At 49.4% G+C, this 18,863-nt stretch overlaps 1 long non-coding RNA gene across 1 annotated transcript; it reads left to right on the top strand.

Moving 5' to 3' along the window:
- The first annotated feature begins 220 nt into the window (after positions 1-220).
- LOC309638765 lies at positions 221-6,705 on the top strand. Its single transcript, XR_014251267.1, has 2 exons — positions 221-6,154; positions 6,275-6,705. It is a non-coding gene; the product is annotated as an uncharacterized lncRNA (long non-coding RNA).
- The last annotated feature ends 12,158 nt before the right edge of the window (positions 6,706-18,863 follow it).

The following is an 18,863-nucleotide window of genomic DNA, read 5'->3' as shown; positions in this document are numbered from 1 at the left end:
TTGGTGAAATTGTGATGAAGGAAAAAGAACCTCGTGCTAGTTTTGCTGTCACACCTCAAACTGCAAAAGTTATGGCCACAGTGTGTGCTGAGATGGAAAAGACATTACTTTTATATCATAAGATATTTTGAGAGAGACAGAGAGACCACATTCACATAACTTTTATTACAGTGTATTGTTCTAATTGCTCTATTTTATTATCGTTACTCTGTTACTGTGCCTAATTTATAAATTAAACTTTATCATAGGTATGTATGCACAGGAAAAAACATACTATATACAGGGTTCAGCACTATCCGTGGTTTCAGGCACCCACTGCCCACTGGGGGTCTTGGGACGTATCCCCCGCATACAAGGGGGGGCTACTGTACTTTAGGATGCGGCAGAAATACTTTCTATGTGCTTCCCATTCTATCACACAGAATATTAAGAAGATGTGTACTCAGGGACAAAGATTTAATAAAGTTAATGATTTTTATTGGCTCATCAAGCACATTCTTAGTGAAACTGGCTTTTTCCTTTCCTGCCATGCTTGCTGGTGAAGGATGCCATGACTCCGGGTGCGGTCTGATGCCACCACCTAGATCTGTGCTAAGGCAACAACATTTTTAAGCACTACAGATTTGCACCATCAGTTCCAAATATCAACACGGTGAAAACGGCGAATAACATGTCTTCGTATCACTACGAAAATAGTTTTGACCTCTCAGCCCCCCGAAAGGGTCTTGGGACCACACCTTGAGGACTGAGCCCCTGAAAGTAGAAGCTATAACACTTTGTCCCTGGGTCCTCGGCACAGAGATGGTGCAGAGTAACAGTCAGCAGTGCTGAGCACTCACTGGGAACCCGATTCATCACCCTCACAACAGCTTTTGAGGCGGGTAGTTTTAGTATCACGCCCATTTCACAGGTGAGGGGACTGAGGCACAGAGCGACCTCTCTGTTCAAAAGAGAATCGTGCCGACCTCCAAAACGAGGCTGGAAAATGATTACACTGTACGTTTCTAGTCAGCTCTTCAAATTCTACAGAACTCCATCAGTACCTGGGAACCTCCCAGGCACTCCTCGACAGCTAGGAAATCTTCTCGCTCCTTCTCATCCCTACACTGCAGTCAGAGAAACAGAGAAGCCAAGAGGTCTGGGACTAGAGCCCACGTCTGCCAGGGTCCCGGACAACAGAGCTAGCAAAGCAGGGCTCCGGCAGCAGTGCCCAGCCTGGCCCCGGGTGCCCAGTGACTAAGCAGCCCCAGCCCCTCACCCCAAAATGCATCCCCTCCACTCTCCTCCTCCCCATCCTGGGACCCAGGCCCCGTGGACAGGTCCAGCTCTGGTTGGGCTGTGTGACCTCAGAGGAATGACCTCCCCTCTCTGGACCACAGTCTCCTCATCTAGACAGTGGGTTGGTGGATGGTGGCCCAGCCTCACTGATTCCACATTTCCCTCTGGCTCCCCACACCCGCCGTGCATGCCAATCGCCTCCGGGAGCCCGCTGACAGAATCAGTTAATACACAGACGCCTCTCCTCTGTTTGCTGAGGCCCCTCGAAGCTCCGTGCTCATTTTCTCCCCCTCCCAGAATCGTAGAAAAGTAAATAACCACCCTGAGATTCTCCATTGGGTAAACAACCTAGAGTTTGCTCTCCAAATTGCCACCCGCCCCACCCCGAAGGCTGCACCAAGGACTGACAGGTTTATCTGTAATTCATGGCCCTGGATTCCCCGTCACCACTGCTCCTCCCCTCCCCCACCTCATGTGCTGTCAGGGTGCAGGGGTGGGAGGAATCCAGGGTGGTGGGGAAGGCTTTCCTGAGGGGGTGGGTTGCCAGCCAGGACCAGGGGACCCCATGCTAAAAGAGGCTCACAAGGAGCCAAACCCCAATGTCGTGGTCCCCTGCGTCTTGGCCTGTTCTGCGGCGGCATGCTACCCAGAGTCACCTCCCCAAGGCTGCCCAGGGCCCTCTGGCCTGAGCTGAAACTCTCCTCTCTCTGCCCCAATTTCTTGCCACCCCAGCTTCTTCAGATCTCTGTTCCATCCTACCCCTCATGACCACACCCTCCCTGTTCTCACCTCCGGGTCCTCCTCCCCATCCCACTCTAAGGAGCCCCTATGACACCCACTTTCCCCGCCCTTGGATCCCCCCAAGGTGTGTCTATCTATCAAGACGCAGCACCGACTGAGGTTATGGGGACCCAGGCCCTGAGGAAGCCCTGCTCTGAAGAGCCCAGCAGACAGACGGGAGGATCACACCATGACGGAGGAAGGGCTCTGTCACGTCACTGTGTCCCAGGCATCCTCCCTCCCACTTTTTCAGGTGAGGAAACCGAGGCTGGCAAGGCAAAGGGCTTGCCCATGGTGACACAGCTGGCAAGCAGCTGAGCTGGCCTGGACTCCAGGCCTGTTTCCTGACCTTGGGAAGGACACAGCTGCAGAGCAGCCAAACACTTTGGACCTGGATTTCAACCCTTGGGAATGTCTGTTAACAGCTTTGAGCCTCAGTTGCTTCATCTGTAAAATGGGAGCAAACAACCCCTGCCTCAGAGAGGCATCTGTCATCTAGCAGGTATTTTACAAAGCAGTAGCTCTAATAACAATAATGATAATATCCCACTGACACTGGTAATAATAATGTTATTATTATTACTATTACTAAAATTATTGTTGCCAGTCTGATGACAGTCCCCAATTCCAAGAGTGATTTTTTTTTTTTTTTTTGGCCGTGTTGGGTCTTTGTTTCTGCGCACAGGCTTTCTCTAGTTGCGGTGAGCAGGGGCTACTCTTCGTTGTGGTGCATGGGCTTCTCATTGTGGTGGCTTCTCTTGTTGTGGAGCACGGGCTCTAGGCGCACGGGCTTCAGTAGTTGTGGCACACGGGCTCAGCAGTTGTGGCTCGTGGGATCTAGAGCACAGGATCAGTAGTTGTGGCACACGGGCCTAGTTGCTCCGTGGCATGTGGGATCTTCCCAGATCAGGGTTTGAACCCGTGTCTCCTGCATTGGCAGGCGGATTCTTAACCACTGCGCCACCAGGGAAGCCCCTCCAAGAGTGATTTTTAAGGGGTAGTTTTGCCAGACAAACAGCCTCTCTGATGGCCCCAGAACGAGAGCCATTAGCCAAGGCTCAGACTCCCCCAACTTGGCTGGGGGAGTGAGGAGGGAGTGGAACCATCACAGCTGGGAACAGAGGGTAAGTCTGAGAGGGCAGAGGACACGGGATCCGACAGCTGCAAGTGAGGCTGGCCTAAGAATATTAAGATTTGGCGAGTGAACATCACCAAACATTAGCAAGAGTGCAAGAGTCCAGTCGATAACCTGCTGAGGGACTGGATAAGGAAACCTCACCTCCAAATCCCTAAAGCCCCAGAAAGAGGGCCCTGGAAGCCCAAGAGGGTTGTCTGGGGACAGAGATGGCAGCCTGGAACCAGACCACAGGCACAGGCTAGGAGCTGGTCCAGACTGAGACGTCCGTGTTAGGAGCCGCCCACATTCGGAAGATTCTGCCTCAGGCGGGAAAGTCCCCTGCCCAGGGTCCAGGCAGGTGTCAGAGGGTTTCCCACGGTGTGGACCAGAGGGGGACCTACGTGTCCTGGAAGGTAACAATGCCCTGTGGCCACCTCAGGTGTGAGGCCCAGTGTTCAGAAACTGTGGCCACTGCATGATGTGAAATATGGGCCAGTGGGAGCTGGTCACAAATCCGTGGTATTGGCTGGCTCGGGTTTTCACATGCAGAGAAATACATTTCTATCTTGTTTGAGCCCCTCTTAATTTGGGCTTCTGCCACACGACACCTATTCTCAGTAGTAAATAACAGAACCAACTGCCCCTTTATCACTCCTCTGCCTGGGTGGGAGAGGCCAGTCACAGTCTCTACAGCAGAATCTCTTTTTATTATTTTCTGTTTAATCTTGTATTATAATTTACTTTTTAAAATAGGTAATAAATGCACATAGTACAACATTTAAAAGGCACAAAATTTGCCATTAAGACTAGGTTTGGGGACTTCCATGGCAGTCCAGTGGTTAAGACTCCGCGCTCCCAATGCAGGGGGCACAGGTTCGATCCCTGGTCAGGGAACAGAGATCTCGTACACTGCAAGGCACGGCCAAAAAAAAAGACTAGGTTTGACTGTAACAGAGACCATCATCTGATAGTGGCTGAGACAAGGTAGATGTTTATTTCTCTCTCACATGAAAGTCTGGCGTAAGCAAGTGATCCAGGACGGTCCTACACCCCGGAGAGTTCAGGGACCCAGGCTCCTTCTGGCTCGCTGCTCCACCACCGTGCGTGTGTCCCCTCCTCCATGGTCCACTATGGTGGCCATGATAGCTGTGTCCCAGGCAACAGCAAGGAGGCAGAGAAGACAAGGAAAGGGGCCAAGGACACACCAGCTGTCTTTAAGGAAGGTTTTTAGAAGCTGCCTCACGATGCTTCTATTTACACTCCACAGACTAGAACTTAATCACATAACCATGAAGCTACAAGGAAGACTGGGAAACGTGGTCTTCCCTTCCGCAGCCATGTGCTCCAGGGGAGAGCAGAGATTGGTGAACATCAGTCATACAAAAGATGTACAGTGAAGACTCTCTGGTGGAGATTCTCTAGGACAGGCATGAGGGAACTTTCTGGGGTAATGTAATGTTCTCTATCTCGATAGAGGTTGGATTACACAGGTGCATACATTTTTCAAAGCTCAAGGAATGATCTACTTAAGATTTGTGCATTTCATTTTATGCATTATCTCTAAACATGGCTAACAAACACAAAAGAAGAACTGTAAACAAATACTGAGCTCTAGTTAATGATGCGCAAGCAGAAGTGTAGGGGGTGTGGTATACTGATGTCTGCAACTTACTCTGAAATGCATCAAAAAATAAGATGGGTGGGTGAACTGAGAGATGTGGGATAAAGTCAACCTAGTGAGATGTCAATTGCAGAATTCAGGTGGTGGATAGATGGGTGTTCTCTGTCCAACTCTTTCAACCTTTCTGTATGCTTGAAAAATTTTATAATAAAATGTTTGTTAAAAGGTCACCTTGACTTCCATCCCATCCTCTAGCCACCCAAATCCTCCTAGCAGCTTCTGTGTATCCCACTGACAGTGGTCCAGGCAAGTGCAAACATAACGCATACACAACAGTCTTTGTCTTATCCCAAGACCAGCCTGCTCCCTGTACTGCTTGCTCCTTGATTGAGAGAAACCCCTTGATCAAAACCCCCCTGGGAGCCACTGCCCCCTGGAGCTGGCCCAGGCAATCAAAGGAGGTCCCCTCTAGGGACCTCCCCTCATCACCTCAAGATCCCCATAGCTTCCCTGCTGCCCATCAGCCCCTGACCCACACCCCGCCTGCTCAGTGAGTCCCATCAGATCTAATGCCCTCCCTCCGCAAACTGCCACCATCTTCTTAGAACCTTCCTGCCACCTCAGGGCCTTGTGGAGCCTGGCTGGTTCCTTCCCAGTAACTGCTAAGCCCCTCTCCTGCACCACCCCACAGCTCCTGCATACTTGAGGATAGATGGGGCCAGGAGGTATCCTCCTGGGCTCTCCTTGGACCCTTGGTCCTCTTGGTCCAGACCTTTCTTTAGGTTCCTAACCCATGGGCTTCCTTGCCAGCCTTTCTAGTCGGCCCTCCTGGTGACTCCAATGTCCTCCTGGTGGCCCTTTCCAGAGGTGAGGCTCTGACTGGGGCTGCAGGAGGTAGCATCTTGGTGAGGTATTGAAATGGTAGCAGGGTTCTGGCAGGTGGAGAACGGAACACGTTACCGCAAGGCCGGGGGTGGGAGGGGGCAGGCTCAGTCAGGAAACGGTGGTGTGCCTGGGGCGGCCGCAGCGTCGGGAGGAAGAAGCAGAAGGACAGGAGGCCCCAGAGGGAGAGAGGACAGGGCCTTGACGCCGTGCGGGCAGGCACGCGAGGGAGGCTTTGGGGGGAGGGCGTCCACCCCATCCGAGCTTGAAGAGGACAGAGACTCCCCAGGCCCTCAGGGAGGTGTGGGATGTGAGGCTGGGAGGGAAAGCCATTCTTAATTTGGAAAGGCATTGCTAAATTCCCCTCCGTGGGGACTGTGGCAGCCTCCTGCTCCCTCCAGCGAGGTTTGAGAAGCCTGCTTTGTTCCAGAGTTTCTGAACATGGTGCTAAGGCACAGTACCTGGGGACCGACCAGGTATTGATTTTCCCCCAGCGGATTTGCAGAGAAGCCTCGCTCAATCCTCGGGTCGCCAGGGGCACTGCTCCAAAGCCCCAGTCCCTCTACCTCTCCCTCCCTTCCATCCTCCTCCTGCAGCTTCCCTGCCCATCACCAGGCTCAAAGCTGCAACCTCTGAGCTTCAGCCCAGGCATCGCCTCCTCCAGGAAGCCCTACCTGAACCGCCACCCAGGGGTGAGGAGCCCCTTCTCTGTGCGCCCACTCTGCGCGGGCTTTGCCCCACCCTAGCCTATCTCTGTGTGTCGCAACTCCTGGCTTAAGGTGGGGCCCCCATTAGCTGTGTCCTCTGTGTGTGTGTGCGTGTGTGTGTGTGTATGTGTGTGTGTGTGTGTGTGTGGCAGGGGTTGGGAAAGTGGCCTTCCTGCGGCTTGTTGTCTGTCTTTCCTATTAGGCCCTAAGTTCACTGATAACTATTCAGCCATCAACATGGATTTGCCCCTGCTCGTGAAAGGGTCTGTCTCTGTGCTTCCTTTAAAAGAAGACACAGCTGTCAGAAGCCCAGGTGTAAAGACTCAAGTGGGACAAGTGGTTGATTCAGTTTCTAGCTGTCAGATTTGGGAGGGTAGGGCAATCAGGGGCAATTCCAAGAACTCACAACCTACAGATATGACTGATCTAGAAAGAACAATGGCATGTCATTGCCCTATTACCCTCTCTCAGCATTTTCTTATCATGAGGAGAGATGAAAGACATGAAACACCATGAAAGATGAGATAGAGGAAAGACCCAGGGAAATCAGAGCTCAGCACCGAGGTTCTGGGCTTGTTTGTTACCACAGCATAACTCAACCTATCTTGACAACTACAGACACTGCCCGGTCAGATAGGAGAACAGCCACCGTCTCACCTTTGTGTAGTCGAGGAGATGTGGGCACAGAGACACAGGGCAGCACATCCAGCCTCTCAGCACTCACCAATCAATCATTCAACAAATATTCATTGAGCACATACTATGTCAGACATGTTCCAGGCACTGAGGATACAGTAATGAAGAATGGTTGAAAGTGCCTACCCTCATGGAGCTTATAGTCTAGTGGGAAAGAGACAGGCAATAAATAAATAAGCAACAGATACATATAATGTTTTCACAGCACTTATGAAGAAAAAGCAAAGCCAGAGGATAGAGGCCTGGGGAGTGTGTGCTATTTTAAATGGGGTGGTCGGGGGCTCCTCTCTGAGGAGATGACATTTAAGCAGAGACTAGAAGGAGGTGAAAAGTGAACCATGTGGGTATCTGGGGAAAGAGTGGTCCAGGCAGAAGTGACAGCAAGTGCAAAGGTCCTGAGGTAGGAGTCTACTTAGCACCTGGTGGTGCATCCTGAATCCTGAGTGTATCCTCGGTCTCCCTCGCTCTCTTCAGCAGCTAGGGAGAAGGACAATGTTGGACGAGGTTCAAAGGGAGTGAATCAGGCAGGCTGCCCTGGGACTTCCTCCCTTTGAGTCCCCCCAACCCACAGCCCTGGACCCCCTCTGCCAGCCCTGCCTGCCATCCCTAGTTAATAGGTATCCACATAAGCTGCTTTGTGCCAGGAATCCAGACCATTGCCTTCTTTGCCTGCCAAGTCCCCTGATTTTTTACTCAAAGCCAAATGCCATAATGCCTAACTGCCTGTTATGGGACTCCGCAGCCTGGATCTTGTGGGCCAGGAACCAGACTGCGGCAAGTCCTGTTCCTGAAGAGGGCCTGGAGCTTGGGGCTAAAGGCCCAGTACAGGGTTACAGGAGGGGAAGCCCCCAAGTGTTCCACTCTGAGGCCAGCTGGCCAAGGGCGATGTTTCCAAGGAGGCCACCAGGGCTAGGGTTAAACCACAAGGCTGTGGAGCCAGGTGGCCTGGGCTTGAATTCCAGCTCTGTCCCCCGCTAGCTGCCCACTATGGGCAGGTTGATTACCCTGTGGGTGCCTCTCACCTAAAAAATGGGGGTGATAATAACAGGGTGAGTGCGAGGTCTAAATGAGATCATATCTGTAAGGTTCTTAGCCCATGACAAGTGCTATAAAAGTGTTTTTTAAGTAAAAAGGAAAGTGCTTAGTGAAGTGTATTTTAAAATCACTCTCTTCCATGTAATTGTATCGAAAATGTTCGGTAGGAAAAGGGTTCACCCCCTTTAAGAATAATCTGGAAGAAACTGCTTCTGTCAGCACAAAAGTCAGTGATTAGGAAACAAAGCAAGAGTTGCCAACAGTTTAATTAGTTCCTTTTAGCGCTTAAGGCCAAACCCAGAGGCCTGTACAGGTGGGAGCAGTGACTAGCCTGGGAGGGGCCAGCACACCCTGGTTTAGGGGCATCAGCTGGCAGGGACCCCCCACCCCAGCCTCGGTGAACACGCTGAGTTGAATGGGCAGAGCCGGGGGCTCAGCCTGTAGGCATCTGACCCTCAACAGCCAAGGAGGCCCAAGGCGAGGGGGACTGTGGGTGCCAGGGCCTGGATGGATGGATGGAACACAATGCAAGTGTATTGAGAGAATGAAAAGTCCAGTAGTAACAAGAGGAATAGAAAGTCAGCAAGCTACTTGGACCAGGCCTCCACTGTCTATTCAAACTTTCTGCACAGATATCATCTTTCTTTTTCCATCTCTTTGATTACTAAGGCACACTCTCAGTTTGTCCTTAAAAGGGGGAAAAAAGCACGACTGGAGGGTGCTAGTCATGAGCCTGGTGCTTTCCAGTTCTATATCCACGTTGGTGGCATCGGTCTTCCCTTGAGGGCAGAAACAAACGCCAATATGATTTATCAAGCACAGATAGGAAAACTGAGGTTAAGAGTTCCGCGAAATTGCTGAGTTCAGAGACCTCCCACAGAGCAGACTTTCCACAAGAGGGGTGTTCAATGGTCAGGACTGAGGCTGGGGTCCCGGGTGTCCCCTTCCCTCTTAGATCTCTCCACCTGCCCCTCTCCCTCTCCCAGGACCTCGTCCCTGGTGTCTCCCTGAAGAGCTGCAACCGGACAACAAACTCCCTTCAAGCAACAGCAGTCACAGGGATGGAAGTTAATTTCCACCAAGTGCCAGAATGCAGTGGGGTTTAAAAGAGAAAGCAGGTTTGATTTTTGTATTTGATTTGTATTAGAAATCTATGACTATTCCCACTGCCACCCTTAAGTAAAATAAATCACCCTTAAATAAAATAAAATAAATCTCAAAAGTAAGTTAGCTATGGTGTTGTTAGAAGTTAGGACAGTGGTCACCTTTAAGGAAGAAAGAAAGGTATAATTATATTTACTGACCAGGGTGGTAGATGTGTTCACTTTGCTGATATACAATGAGCTATAAACTAATGATTTGTACATTTTTCTGTATACATGTTGTAGTGGTGTGCTAAAGCTGGTTCACCCTAGTTCATGAGGGCCAATTGTTAAACAGGAATTTGCGAGTCAAGTGTCAAACTGTTGGTAGCTTAAAATTAACCATTAAGAGAGTATTTACATCATTAATTTAACAAAAATTACAAATGAGCAATTTTTCTTTTCCCAAACTGCATGTATTTCTGTTATACTGCAATAAAAAAAGTTTAAAAAAAAAAGAGAAAGCAGGATGCCGAGAGAAATTAAGGAAGACATTCATAAATAGAGAGCTACACCATGTTCCTAGACTAGATGACTCAATATCGATAGTGTCAATTCTCCCCAAAATGATCTGTAGATTCAGCAAAATTCCAGTCAAAGTTCCAGCAAGTTTTTTGTGGAAATTGACAAGCCTATTCTAAAACATACATGAAAGTGCAAAATACCTAAAATAGGCAAGAGGATCATGAAGGACAAAGACGAATGACTTAAACTACCTGATTTTAAAACTTTCTATAAAACTACAGCCATTAAGACACTGTGATATTGGTGTAAGGGTAAATAAATAGACCAGTATAAGAGAATAGAGAGAACCCCAAAATAGACCCACCCATGTATGGTCAATTGATTTACAACAAAGACACCACTGCAATTCAGTGGAGAAAGGATTTTCTTTGTCCCTCCAACCAGCCTGGTCCCATCATGGGCACCAGAGGGAGGGAGGGGGCTGAGAAAGGAGATGATGGGGGAAGGGGACTCACCCAGCTTTTGGTGAGAGGGGCTGGTCCTCTGTGTGTGTGTGTGTGTGTGTGTGTGTGTGTGTGTGTGTGTGTGGGAACAGCTTCCTAAGGCATCAAAAGCAGTTTTTTTTCCCCAGAGGGACACCAGGTTGTTGCATTGTTGGGCTGAGCCACACAGAATCAAAGGTGCTTGGTAATGAGGAGCCGCTGCCAGCGGGGGTGTGACCTGGGCAGCCCAGGTCCCTCCAGCTCCAGAATCTGCTTCATCCAAAACCCAGGCCAGGCCAATCATTCCCCCCTCCCAGCCCCACCTTTCCACTAAGGATCTCTCTGGAGACCAGAGCAAAGGCAAGAGGCTTCAGAGGCAGCCAGAGGGCTTGAGGGCAAAACTAAGGGAGCACAGGGGGGAGAGGATGACAGTCAGAGAGGCCAGAGACCAGAGAGGGGTGGTGGAATAGTGACGAGAGGTGATCTCTCTGCCCACACAGGTGTCCTATTTCACAAAGATTGGAACACAGATGGAAAGCACTAGAGATTTTTGCCCTCTGTGTGCTTCTGGCCAAGGACATCTGGAGAGAGAAGTTGCAGGAGGCCCACGAGCTCCTGGGCTGGGGCTGCTCTGAGAGAACAGAAGGAAAAGGAGAGACAGACCTGCACACAGGGACTTCCCCCTCCTTAAAAACTGCGGCATGAAGTTTGAGTAATAAGAGCTTACACTTCTTGAAGACTCGCTGTGTACCACCCCTGTTCTAAGTACTGTATACTTGATTCATTTAATCCCCATGACAGGGCTATGAGGTCAGTACAATTACTATCTCCACTTTGCAGATGAGATAACTGAGGCACAGAGATGTTAACTAACATGCCCAAGACCACACAGTAGTTAAGTGGCAGACACAGGTTTCTGACCCAAGTAGCCAAGCTGACCACGACTGCGGGGATGGGGAGTGGAGGAAGGCGCTGAAAGGATGTTGGGGAGCAGAGGGGCCCCGGCAGATCCGCGGGAGTCGAGTAGGGCGCGGCGGGCTTCCGCGGTCTCCATGGCAACGCGAGGGGTTGGGGGAAGAGGGGAGACGCAGGGGGAGGAGAGAGGCCTCTGCGCATTGATCTCGCGCCAGACAGATTCAATCCCGAGTGAAAATGGATTTTTTAATGCGTCTATTAGCTGCTTTGAAAACGCAAATTGAGTTCAGGAGAGACGGAGGCCGCCATCAGAAAACAATTTGGCGTCTAAGACCCTGGGGGGCAGGGGGCGCCCTAGAACGAGGTGCCCATCCCCCAAGCCTGAGCTTAGCCTTGGTGAGGGCGGCGGGAGGAGGTACCCTGGGGCCTTTACCCCTCCCCAGTCCCCAGGGTAAGGGGATCTAGCCGTGGGGCAGCTCTGCCACAGAAAAGAGCACATTACTGCCCCAGAGGGAAGCCAGTTCTCCTGAAGGGCACAATACCGGAAGTCTTCCTGGACGAGGCCGAATTCTGAGGGGCCTTTGAAAACTCACATTCAGCAAATACTGGGTCCAGGCAAAAATAATGCTCAGCGAGCTTTGGCCCAGCGCTTTACAATTTATAAAAGGCTCCCTCGCTAGCTCTTAGTTGAGTCCTCCTAAGGGCTACAGACAGCGGGTGTGTGAGTCCGTTTTACAGTTAAGGAACTCGATGCGGAGGAGGTGTGTTGCCAAGATCACTCAGGCAGGGCCCAGGCTAGAATTCCCAGTCTCTGTTTTGTGAGACCCACGTCTCTGGGAGGGAAAGGAGCTGCAGGAGCCGGCCTGGGCCAGAGGGCTTGGTAAGCAGGGAGTCAGATTGACGTGGCTGCGGGCAGGGAGCAGGGCTGGCCTCTCCACCAGCTTTCAAGAGAGGCTGAGGGGGGCTGGAGGAGGCAGGAAGTAGAAGGGAGGGATGGAGGGGTGTGGGTCAGATACACAATTACTTCTCTTCATTGTCATTGGCTGTGTGTGGAGCCTTCTTTGCATATGCAAATAAATTCATCCTCCCACAATTACGCAGTAATCAGGAGCAAATTACCTTCTTGCTGTTTACTTTCAGCATCCTTAATTAATCTGGTTATTAGATGATTAATGAAGCTTATTTGGTGAGAAATTCATAGCAAAAATGGAGAAGGGGATGTGTGTGTATAAGGGGTGTGTGTGTGTGTGTGTGTGTGTGTGAAGGGGGTGGGAGATGGTGCACTTATCCAGAAATAGAGGCAGTTCCTGGGCTTCCCTTCAGCCTTCTCAGCCTCTTTCCTGCCCTCCATAGTTTCCAGCACACACCCAGACCCACCTCTCCTTTCCCCCAATGCACCGTTCCCAGCTCCCTCTTGCAGCCCATCACCTCCTCCAGGAAGCCTTTGGGGATTGGAAAAGTGGCCCCTAGTGTCTTCCAGAGTCCCTTGAAGGCAGTGGCCACAAACAGGGCTGGAGGTCGAGAGTTAGTTCCCTGGCCATCTCTGTTGCCCCCAGGGCCCACTCCAGGCACCCTAATTCTCACACTGCCTCATGTTCACTGCCCACCCCCCAGCTGTGTCCAGGCAGTGTTCCAAAAGTGGCCCTCTGCCCTCTACAGGCAAAAGTAACCTCCCACAGCTTGTGGACCAGACCTCTGTCCAGAAGTTACCGAGTGTGTCCACCCTGCACACTCACACACACTGACTGGGCTGTGAAACCAGCAGACTCAGCTTGAGAGAACACTAAGATCATATTTCTTTTAATAATTTACCAGTAACAGTCTGAGGCCCAACCTGCTCATGCTGGCAGTAGTCAGGATTTCTCCTGAGGTACACTTCCCTAGACAATTTCTGGGCCTCCCAAGGACAAGTGTTCATGTCTCCAGTTTTATCCTGGAGTCATTTGTAATCTGACTTTTTTCTATCCAGCTGCTCTTAAGATCTCTTTGGATTTCTGCTGTTTCACTACAGTGTTTCTAGGTCTGGGTTTCTCTTTATTTACTCTGCTTCAATTCTTCATGCTTCCTTCCCAGGATTTGTCTTTTTTATCATTTCTGGAAAATTCCTAATCAATATCATTAAGTGTTGCCTCCCCCAATTCCCTCAATTATCTCCTATGGAATTCCTAGATGACATTTGTTAAATTCCTTATTCTATAACCCATGTCTTTTTTTCCTCTTGTTCATATTTTTCTCTCTGTGCTGTGTTATGGCTAATGATTTCTTCAAATCTGTTTTCCAGTTCAGTAACTATCTCTTCAACTGTATTTAATTTGGTGTTTAACCTGTGCATTGGGTTTTACATTTCAATGTTATCGTTTTCATTTCTGAGTCTATGTGTTCACTTTCATATTTGCCTGGTTTTCCTGGTAGCATCTTTATTTCTCTAAACACTTTTAACAAGTTTTTGTTTGTTTGTTTTTGTTTTTTTAATATTCTGGATCTGATCATTCCAGTATCTTAAGTCTTGAAGGTCTAATTTGGCCATTTGTTGTTTTTACTGACTCACTCATGAGCAGTTGTTTCCTCATGTGCTTTGTAATGTTGTATTGCAAACTCAAGCTTAGCTGGGTTCTACACATGGGACTCCTGCACAGCAGGAGTTGAGGGTGTGTCCCTCCCAAGAGAATTTGCTTTTGCTTCAGCCCTGTGCCCCAGGGGCTACCAATACACGTGGAGTTAATTTCACTACTTGAAGTTTCCTTGAACACAGGTAATGCAAATGTTTATCCTAAACCCTTGTGTGGGCAGGCCTGTGGTTACAAACAAAAAGGCTTTTTTTTTCTATCTAGAACACAAGCTGAAATAAACAAATATTCTTATCATTTCTCTTTGCCACTGGAGACTTTTTTTCTCTATCCTTTCACAAAACGTGTAGCTTTGAGAGTCCTGGTTTTTGTTTTTTCGTTTTTTTTGTGTGTGTGTAGAGGTCTCAGTTTCAGCTCCCCACCATGAGTGCCCACAACCTGTCTCCTTCTTCCTTGTGGAGCCTTTAACAAGACTCTAGGCCTTTGTTTCTGGGCCTGGACAACCATGTCCCCCAGAAGACATTTCTGGTTGTCACAACTGGAGGAGAGAGTTGCTTTGGCAATAGCTGTTACTCTTCCACAACCTCTCCTCCCCTGACCTCCAGGTCTCTTCACCCCCCTCGCTCACAACCTCAGAGAGAATGTCCTTACCACCCCCCAGCCCAAGACCCCAGTCATTCCTGCAGCAAGAATATGCATCCCATCCCTCAGAGTCTGTGTCAGGCTTGTCCACTCTGGAATCCAGAGCCTGGCCCACAAGAGATGCTCAGTATTGACTTGCTGAATGAATGAATGAGGCCCTGCTTCTGGAGCCAGCAAGGCCATTATAATAAGCGAACGTACATTTCCTGGCTTCTGGGTTATTCAACTTCAAAGTGACACCACGTTGGGACAGCCACAGTGCACATTTAGGGAAAACTTTTCTCTAATGCTTCAAGGGCACAGCCAGCCGGGCTAGAGGAGCTCCTGATTTCCATAACTAAACAGCTCACTTAACCTTGCAAACTGCCGTATCTGTGCTCCAATTTGTGGTGACTTTACAGTTTCCTCCGAGAACAAATAGGGCGGACTCTTGCTTGTTTGTAAATACAGGGCCCAGCCTGGGATGAAGACAGACAAAGCAAAGGGAGCACATTCCAAAGCCTTAATTCTCCACCTCCAAAAACTCAAACTGCCGCAACCCCCAACACTCTCCCTGGAAAGAGCAAAACAAGGTCTTTATGGTCAGAGCAGTCCCTGGAATTCCAAGGTCATTCACTCCATTCATTCATTCATTCAATAAATATTTGTAGAATATCTCCGTGTGCACCGTTTCAAGCATCTGAAGTTTAGTAGAAAAGAAAGTCCCTGCCCACTCAGCGCTTTTATTCTCCTGGGAGAGACACAATCAATATACTATGCCAGGTGGGTGATAAGATCTATGGCTGGAGTAATGGGGGGGTGGGAATGCCGTTTGAGGGGCATCAGAAAATGCCTCTCTGTGAAGACAACTTCGTTCAGTGAAAGTAAGTGCGCCAGAATTGGTGGAGGGGAGGGAAGTTCGGGAAGAGAAAGGGGAACAAAGGAAGGAAAGGAAGCTGGAAAAACACTAGGGCCCCACCCCATTGAGCCTCATGGGCCTTGGCTAGAGATCTGAGGTTTATTTTCACCGTGATGGGAAACCTGGAGGGTTTAAAGCAGGGGCATGAAAGAATCCGATTTACATTTTCACAAGGTCCCTCTTGCTGCTGCATAGGACCTGTATGAGGAAGCAAGAGCTGAAGCAGGGGGCCTAAATAACCCAGGCTAAGTGAAAGACAAGGGAAGGGGGCAGGGCACAACTCTTTAAGAATTACATAGCCACACAGCTGTTGTGGATATGACATAAACTGGTTAGGACTAAGTCCAAGGTGGTGGAAGATTCGACTTCCAGTGGACCTTGAGCCTCATTATACGCTCATTGTAATACATTAACTAAATGACACACCCACAGGTGCCAGGACAGTTCCAAGGCCAACCATAAAAGGCCAAAAAGTGGGCAGTGGCCCAATTCCTGGAAATCCCCGCCCCTTCACCAAAATAGTTGGAATAATCCTCCCACTCAATAGCCTATGAAATTACCCAGCCCATAAAAACTAACCACCCCATATTTTGGGGCCCCTCACCTCCTGAGATGGTCCACACTCTGTCTATGGGGTGTGTTTCTCCCAGAGCTGCTCTTGGCCTTTTGAGACGGACCACATGCTGTCTATGGAATGTGTATGTCTCTAAATAAATCCACTTACCTTTCAGTTTGCCTCTCGCTGAATTTCTTCTGCACTGAGACATAAAGAACCTGAGCTTCATTAAGTCCTGAGAACAGGTGTGCAATCTTAATTAAAAGACAGTGGGTTCGAGTCCCAGCCCGTGAGTTCAAGTCCCAATCTGAGTATTGGCTGAGTCCCATCTGAATTGTGCAATTTCATAAGGATAGTGGTGGTTTGCACCAGATGGGAAGGAGCGGTTGGATTTTGAGACACCTCCTAAAGGCAAGCCACCAGGACTCGCTGACACACTGGATGAGGGGTGGGGGTTAGGGGTCAAGGTTGATCCTATAGTTTCTGACCATGAGGCTGGTGGGGCCTTTTATTGAGAGGAGAGAAGAGGGAGGAGCAGGTTGAGGGGTGGTCGAAGGTCTGGATCTGCACATGCTAAGGTGCAGGTGCCTGGTGATGGGGTTCAGAACAGGCCATCCCAAAATATGGCACCTTGGCATATGGAATATTTTAAGCTGAGTGTGTTTAAAAACGGCAGAAGCAGGAAGGTCACCCTGACCTACCTCCCACCTTCCTTCCCTGAAACAGGTCATAAAACCTTCCTGAGACAGGTGCTCTCCCTACGCCCCATGAAAGGAGCTTCCTCATCTCCGAAGACAAAGTGGTGACAAGAAGGAACCTAACAAAGAGGCCCTGCTAAGTTCCCCTAAGTTTATTACACTTACCTCTTACTCTCTAACTTGTCATATTTTTGTTTTTTTTTAAAGCTGAGGCTAAAGTGATTTTTTAAAATTAATTAATTAATTTCTATTTTTGGCTGCATTGAGTCTTCATCGCTGGGCGTGGGCTTTCTCTAGTTGCGGTGAGCGGGGGCTACTCTTTGTTTCGGTGCGCGGGCTTCTCTTGTTGCGGAGCACGGGCTCTAGGCGCGCCAGCTTCAGTAGTTGTGGCTCGCGGGCTCTAGAGCGCAGGCTCAGTAGTTGTGGCGCATGCGCCTGGTTGCTCCACGGCATGTGGGATCTTCCCGGACCAGGGCTCGAACCGGTGTCCCCTGCACTGGCAGGCAGATTCTTAACCACTGCGCCATGGGGGAAGTCCCTCTAACCTGTCATATTTCTATGCAGCTGGCTTCTCTTCATCAAATATAGCATAAAAACACTCGGTTCTGTTTCTTCGGCTCTTCTTTCCTTATGAAGGCTCCCATGTCATGTAAAGCTTACATTAAATAAATGTGTATGCTTTTCTCATGGGAATCTGTCTTTGTCCGTTTAATTTTCAGACCCAGCCAGGGGTCCTAAGAGGCTGAAGGAAAACTTTCCCTCCCCTATGCTGGCAGAACTGGGGAATGGGGAAGGAGCCACACAAGTCAAGTTCAGGTGCAAGAACAGAGAGCTGGAGATGCATGTCTGGGAGTCAAAGCCACAGGACTAGCCCCTAGGGAGAGGGTACAGCTGGAGAAGGAAAGGAGTCTGTGGCCTGAGCCCTGGACACACAAGCATCCAGAGGTCATTAAAAGTGCATGTCATGCCCCATCCTGCTTAAAGCTTTCCAGTGGCTTTCTGCCTGCATGGTGCCAGGTCCTGGGTGATCTCCCCTTGGGGTCTTTGACTAAATGCTGCTCTGGTCCCATCTAACAAAACTTTAAAGCAAGACTTGAAAGGATTGAACCATTTCCAAGTAACTTAACCACATTCTGGACAAACCTCAAGAATATTTGTATGTACACAAAAATAACCAGCCCCCTAGGAGGTAAAATTTACAGTATCTGGAATCCAGTAAGAAATTACCAGGTATACAAAGACAGAGGAAAATGCAGGCCATAATGAGAAAAGAAATCAATCAATTGAAACCAACCCAGAAATGACATGATGACAGAATTAGTAGACAAGGATATTCAAAAAGTTATTATAACTGTATTCCATGTGTTCTGGAAGTAGAGGAAAAATTGAACATTTAACTAGAGATATGAAAGACATTAAAAAAAGACCCAGTCAAGGGAACTTCCCTGGTGGGCCAGTGGTTAAGAATCCACCTTCCAATGCAGGGGACACAGGTTCGATCCCTGGTCGGGGAACTAAGATCCCACATGCTGCGGGGCAACTAAGCCTGCATGCCGCAACTAGTGAGCCCACGCACCACAACTAGAGAGAAGCCAGCGCACTGCAACAAAGAGTCCGCGCACTGCAACGAAAGATACTGCATGCTACAACGAAGATCCCGCATGCTGCAACTAAGACCCGAGGCAGTCACATTAATTAATTAATTTAAAAAAGACCCGATCAAGCTTCTAGAGTAAAAGAAAGTTACAACGCTGAGATTAAAAATGCACTGGACACAAACAACAGCAGATTGGATATTGCAGAGGAAAACGTCAGTGAACTTGAAGACACAGCAATAGAAACTATACAATGGAGAGTGTGGTCAAGACGGCAGAGTAGGAAGACCCTGACCTCACCTCCTCCCACAGGCACATCAAAATTACAACTATTTACAGAGCAACTGTCTATGAGAACAACCTGAAGCCTAGCAGAAAGGATTTTCCACAATTAACGATGTAAAGAGAGAACCACAATGAGATGGTAGGAGGGTTGGAGACATGGTATAGTCAAGACGCCCACACTCGGGTAGGTGACACATAAACAGGAGTGTAGTTACAACTGCAGAGGTTGCCCCAAGGAGTGAGGGGGCGGAGCCCCACACTGGGCTCCTCAGCCTGGGGGTTCTGCATCCGGAAGACGAACCTCCAGAATGTCTGGCTTTGAAGGCCAGCGGGGCTTGCCTACAGGAGAGGTGAAGGGCTGTAAGAAATAGAGATTCTGCTCTTAAAGGGCACACGCAAAATCTCACCTGCTCCGAGTCCCAGCACAGAGGGACTGTCAGACCCACTTGCTGATCTTGGAGAGCCTCCTGGAGAGGCAGGAGGCAACTGGGACTCTCCCTGG

Source organism: Balaenoptera physalus (genome assembly GCF_965194825.1).
Source record: "Balaenoptera physalus genome assembly, chromosome: 11".
In the NCBI taxonomy this organism is placed as follows: domain Eukaryota; kingdom Metazoa; phylum Chordata; class Mammalia; order Artiodactyla; family Balaenopteridae; genus Balaenoptera; species Balaenoptera physalus.
This window is presented reverse-complemented; position numbering and strand designations above follow the sequence as displayed.